At 39.5% G+C, this 6,204-nt stretch overlaps 1 long non-coding RNA gene across 2 annotated transcripts; it reads left to right on the top strand.

Moving 5' to 3' along the window:
* Positions 1 to 210: 210 nt before the first annotated feature.
* On the top strand, positions 211 to 1,549 carry LOC120969571 (uncharacterized). Of its 2 annotated transcripts, XR_005763897.3 has the most exons (5): positions 211 to 385; positions 480 to 572; positions 973 to 1,057; positions 1,149 to 1,214; positions 1,314 to 1,549. It is a non-coding gene; the product is annotated as an uncharacterized lncRNA (long non-coding RNA). The 2 variants fall into 2 exon arrangements; XR_005763896.3 differs by having other exon boundaries at positions 213 to 385; positions 1,149 to 1,549.
* Positions 1,550 to 6,204: the final 4,655 nt, after the last annotated feature.

The following is a 6,204-nucleotide window of genomic DNA, read 5'->3' as shown; positions in this document are numbered from 1 at the left end:
CTTCCGTCTATTGCTCCAGTCGAAGCGACAACACTCAGGCGTGCTGATTTCAACGCGTGTTTTCCTGCCGCACACTCGAGAGTGTTGTTGTTGCTGCGTGTGATGAGACACCGCGATGCTGGAATCCGATGCCGCGGTAGGTGAGTTATGGCTTGTTCTGCCGACAATACAGTGGTCCTCTTCTTTTTAAACGCACATCCGCAGCTCCGTGCGCATACACTCTCTCTCGCATATCTCTGGTTGCCTTGTCTGCCTCTCTGCTCTCTCTAAGTGTAGAAGAATACACAGACAGAAAGAAAAACTTGGTAGCCACTTTCCCTCGTGATTTTGGCCGATTTAGAGTTGGATTTCGAAGATGATGAAGTTGAAGAAAGGATAGATTAAGGTAAGATCTATCCATTTTTGTTGGTTTCGTTCGCATGCATGATGTTTTCGTTCTGTTTGATTAGTTCCTAAGTGTGTATTCTCTGTTGTTTTAGGCATAATTTTAGCACTTGGAGGAGTCATTTGGAGTCATTTAGAGCTTGAGTAGGATTTGCGTAGCGAAGTGAACTACGAAGTTGAAGATCAAGGTATGAGCTTTGCAATACATGGAATTTTTTGTGCATGCACAATGGTAATTAGTTAGTCTTTTAGCTCGTCATTAGCTATGCGATGTTAGTGCTTAGAGGTTAGAAATAATTTCAGACGACAGATCCAACATTTATAATATTTTTTTAGAAGAGTAGGTTGAAGATGTTGTATCTATGTTAGGTGCGTCCATTAGTATTGACATGCGAGAAATCTTAATCCGGTAATTAAGAAAAAACTTGTATTGTAATTGTTCATTGCATGTGGTATGTTATTTCATGTGGTATGCTTATTAATAAGTCTATAGTTAGGAAGCCCTAGGTCTACATTGTTATGTCGCAATAATCTAAATTTTATATGTTAAGGTTATGTGCTAATGTATTTGATGATGTATGTAATTAGGTAAAATAATTCATCTTAGTAGCAAACAAGGAGGAGATGACGTGATTGAAGAAATTGTGTTTCCATCTTCGCTGTCCCTTTTGAGGTGATGACCACATACATGCAAGTGCTATTTCCATACTTTTGATAGCAGAAAGAAAAATCCGTGTGTAATATTGATGTTCATGTGATAATAGGTTGACTCCGTTCGAACTATTTGGACTCTTAATTGCATTCGCAAGCACATCCATATTGGAGCTAAGGTATAAAATGACACCGTAATTTTGTTAATATTTTTTATATTGATGTACTGTATCCAGAGATATGCATCGTCTAAGGGCAAGAGTTCTGCATCGTCTAAGGGCAAGACTACTGCATCCTCGAAGGGCAAGATTTCTGCATCGTCCAAGGGTAAGAGTTCTGCATCCTCGAAGGGCAAGAGTTCTGCATCGACGGAGGATGACGATGATGCCTTCATGTAGTTTTTAAGCTGTATTCCAGTTCTACCGTTTAATTCAGATGTACTTGCATTATTAGTTTGTACTCTCTTATTGTAGGGCATTATGTTCTATCTTAATTTCATTCTGTAGTTGTTGCACGATGTTCGATATTAGTGGAGGGCATGAAAATGCCACTACTTTATTCTAAAACTATATTTTCTTTCATTACGACATGGTACAACTGAAAATAAGATACATCGTAGAATTGAAATAAAGCTACATTTAACTACTGAAAAAAAGCTACATTAAACTGCAGAAATAAAGATACAAATGATTGCGAAATTTAAAATACTACCACAGGAATCTACTGAGTCCAACGTGGATATTTTCCTTTTCCATCGCCAGCTTCTTCTGCTGCCTTGGCCTCACGAGCCCTTTCTTTCTTTCTCTGCCTCACCGCCTCACGAGCCTCCTTTCGCTGTCGTTCCTGCTCCTCCATGCGACGAGCCTCTTCCCTGTTTTTCTTTCCTAAATCCTAAAAAAACGGTGTTGCTCCGCATAATATTCTTTTAACTCTCTCTCTTGATCTGCTTTCTCGTCAGCTTCCGCCTTCTCGCGTCGCTCTTCCGCATAGAAACTATTCCACGCACGATGACTTCTTTCACGAATCTCAGTCACTGCCCAAGCCGGCATCTCCGTGTCAATCCAACGATAGTACATGCATAGAGACGGAGGATACTACAACAAGAAACAGGAATGTTATTAAAGAATCTATCAAAATACCAACAATATCTATTTGTGATGGTTAAAGCATATCGGAGGCTTGTCGTACTCTGAAATAGCTATGGGTGGATCTTCCTCCTAATTGGCGCACATGAAAAACTTCATGCCCAACCAATCTGAAAAATCCGTAACCTCCTTCACCTTGCAAAGATCGCCACACCAACACCGCAGGACTGCCACCCCCGGAGGCAAACTTGCATTCTTCATTTTCCTCGGCCTAATGCTTTGATCCGAGCAAGGAAAACTCATACCGACTGAAAATAATGTGTTACACACTTTGCGCAGTGGCGATTTCGAGGATGGCTAGACGAGAGCCTTAGTGTCTCCTTTTATAAGCTCAGACGATAAATGATGGCGAGAAAATAAAGCGGGAAATTTTAGGATCCCTGCATTGTCGGCACAACAGGTTCCCGCAGCCTCGGATTGCCGCAGTGCCGTCGCATCCGCTGAAGAAAGCCCGGAGTGATTCCCGCCCGTCAAATTCTTTGTCGTCCGCGCGCATAGGAATGAGCGCAGTTTGCAACAGGGAAAATTGCCCTAAATCACGCGCGTGTGAATGAGCGCGTGCAAAGCAACATGGAATCACGCACAGCCCGTCTGGGTCCGTTGTCGCGTCTACCAGAGATGCCGCCTGCTCCCGTGGCAGCCTGGCCCACACCTCAGCCCACGCGCAGCAGGGGTTGTCGGCCAGGCAAACGGCAGCCGCAGCGCCCGCCGCCTCGCCTGGTGGCGGCGTGGCCCACAAAGCCTGCCCCGTTCCGTCCCGGCTGCTGGCGCTGTGCAGATAACGTTATACCCCGCGCGACCGCCTCCTGCTGTGGCGGCAGGTGCCACGTGTCGCCTGCCGCGCCTGCCGCCACTAGTGAGGGGGTCCTTTTGACAATTTTATCCGCAGGTAGTCCTTTATGGCAATAGCGTTCGGCAGGGGGTCCTTTTGGACAAAAAATCGGTGGTAGATTCACACCCATGGCAGGACAGAGTGGCACCTTCGGACGTGTGGGCTCCATCTAGAGATTGCAATGGCGTTGCTTGGCCTGATGCAGCTTCCGAAGGACAGACCTGCAGATTAATCGGGGGAAGAGGGAAGAAGGAAATCAGGGAAGCTGAGATCTAGGAAGGAAGAGGAGCCGGCGGTGGCAGCGTCCGCCATGGCACAGCTCCCTGGATGATGACGACCTTAGCATAGTGGGGGTTGTGCTTACCTTCGGTCAGTGGATGGAGGAAGGGAGGTGCTGGGAGAAGAAAGATGGAGGAGGAAGGGGGTTAGGGGAGTCGGCCATGGGAAAGGCATTGGGAGGAGGAAGGGGACAGGGAAGAAAACATGGGGATAAGAACGAGTCTACCGCCGTTGGATTTGAAAGGATCCGGCGGCTGTGACTGGCGATCCGCGTGAAGGTCCAGTGAACCAATCAGAGGCCACAATTTTCCTCATGCCGGATACATGCATCTTCTCAGGTGGGAACCTAATGGGCTTTTGTTGACATTAGCCCAGCATCGACCAAGGCAGCAGAGATTTTGAACTATCTTTTTTTCTTTCTATTTTGCAGAAAAGTAAGCAAAACACACTACTGAACTAATTGGCAAACTATTTATCATATAAACCCAATAATGCTTTTTACATCTAATATGCTAACTATATTTGTTTTTTATAAGTTTCAATAATTTTGAAATGATTTAATATTTTTCTATAGTGTAAATGAATTGTGCGTGCTTAAACTGAAAGCAAATTCAATTTGAATGAATCTAAAATAAAATATAAAAAACAATTGATACTCTGGGTCCTTCCGGACCATTTCTCTGTAAAAATAACTTGGCAAAATAATTTAAGGACGTTTCAAGAAAGTTGGACTATACATTATTATCATTTTATTTGAGTTTCGCTAAATTTAGAATTAATTCCATATTATATAGTTTAAATAAATTTATGTCTCCTTTTTGAAGTAATTCCAATTTGAACTACATGTAAAAAAATTAAGGTTAACAAAAATTCACAATTTTATATTTAGGAACATATGTGCACGCAAAAGCATTTTCTTGCTCATATACGCTTCCTCGAGTCTTGGCACCATGGTGTTTGGAACTAATTTAATGTCTTAAATATAGTAAATGGACCTAGTAAAATGTAAATATCTTACATGTTACATCTAATGGCGTATATTGAGAGCAGAAAAAGTTTTAACGCTAGGAAAATGAAGCAGTGTCGCTTCTCCTCTAAACCTCACCTATTCCATCTCGAAACCTAGATTTTCTTAAGAGATAGTTCAATTTTGTAAATGATCAACATGAAAACTTCTATAAAACATTATCATTTTTTTTACTATAACCTCTTGGGTCCATATCACCACACCATGCCAAGTTTTGTGTTTTTTGGTTTCGGTTAAAATTTAAGAATTAAATAAGCACTAAGCTCCACGTTGGTGCTCAAGTCTTGGCCCCATGTTGTCTGGAACTACTTCTATTTCCTTGCATATGTCCTAAACAAAGACTAAAGACCACATATAAAAACAAATTCAACATATTTATAGTGATTATTCCACGTACATGTGGTTCTAGTTTCCACTATATCAGTTAAATGCCTAGAAAGGCACCCAATGACTTCAATACAGCAAATGGACCCGAAAAAATTCAAGGTCAAACAGTGAATCAACCGACACTTTACCTTCAAACCCGACCCGTTCTCTCTCGAAACCACGATTCTTTCTCACAATTGTTTTTGTTTCCAAGTAGTGTACCTCACAGCTTTTGTGAAACCTTTTCAAATTGTTAACATAATCTCTGGGTATCATATAATGGCACCATGCTAGGTTTCATATTTTGCAGCCTTTGTTTGCATTTTCCAAAATAAAAAAAAGTAAGAAAAATTACATTTGTCGTCAAACGTAAAGAAAGTGTTTGTGCATTTGAAAAGATGCTCGGAATCTTTTTGGAACATGTATCACATTTATTTTAAAATTGTCAACATAATTCTGAAAAATGTTCGTCATGCATTCAAAATTTGACAACGAGTATTTATAAACAAATGTTCACCGTGTCTTTAGAAACTGTTCAACATATATTGAAAAAATTATTGTGTAAAATCATTCTTGTAGTTCAATAAACACGTTGTTTTCTGAATACAAGTGATATATTTTCTAATACATTTCTAGAAATTATAATTAATAATGCCTAATAGTTTTAGACACATTATCTACTTTTTAATAGTTGTGTGTTTTAAAACATACAATGCATATACACAATAATCGTGTGTTCTTGTGGACATGAATGAAAATACATATTTAAAAAAAATCCATGTAATTTTGTTTTAAATTTAAAATTTACCTCTTCAGATTACTCGATAATGAAAATGTAATGAAGATTTTGAATACAAAAAAACTGTGTATTAGTAAACATTGTAAAAAAAATACATTTATGTTTTAATGGTAAAAGCTAAAAAGGAAAAAAATGCATGAACTTAATAAAATTGTTGTGCGTGCTTGTGTTTTTAGATAAATGAAACTACATAAAAATTTCCTACAGTTTTCTAAAATCCACACAAAGTTTGGAAAAAGTTCATGCTTACTTCAAGGTAGAAAATAATGAAAAAGTAAAATAAAATACACAATAAATTTTCAATATGGAAGTAAATAAACTTAAAAATAAAGAACAAGTTGGTAAAATAAAATAAAAAGAAAATCAGTAGAATACGCAATAGGAAAATCGCTTGAAGATAAGAAAATGGTACGCTATACCACTGGGCCAGCCCAAGTGCTACTGAAGGCAAGCGATACGGAAAGCAAACTACTATATACTCCCTCCGTCAGAAAATACTTGTCACAAAAATGAATAGAAATGGATGTATTTAGAAATAAAATATGTCCATATACATTTATTTCATTGACATGTAATTCATACGGACGGAGTATTATTTTAGATACCCCTAAAAAGCATATAGTTTTAGATATCTTGTCCACACTTGTATCAGAAAAAAAAATCTTGTCCACACGGAGCGCACTTTGGTTTGGTGGGCAGCTTCACTGTGAGGTACCTCTCA

Source organism: Aegilops tauschii, chromosome 7 (assembly GCF_002575655.3).
Source record: "Aegilops tauschii subsp. strangulata cultivar AL8/78 chromosome 7, Aet v6.0, whole genome shotgun sequence".
In the NCBI taxonomy this organism is placed as follows: Eukaryota; Viridiplantae; Streptophyta; class Magnoliopsida; order Poales; family Poaceae; genus Aegilops; species Aegilops tauschii.
Note: the sequence above shows the minus strand (reverse complement) of the source record. Positions and strands in the feature narration are given on the sequence as shown.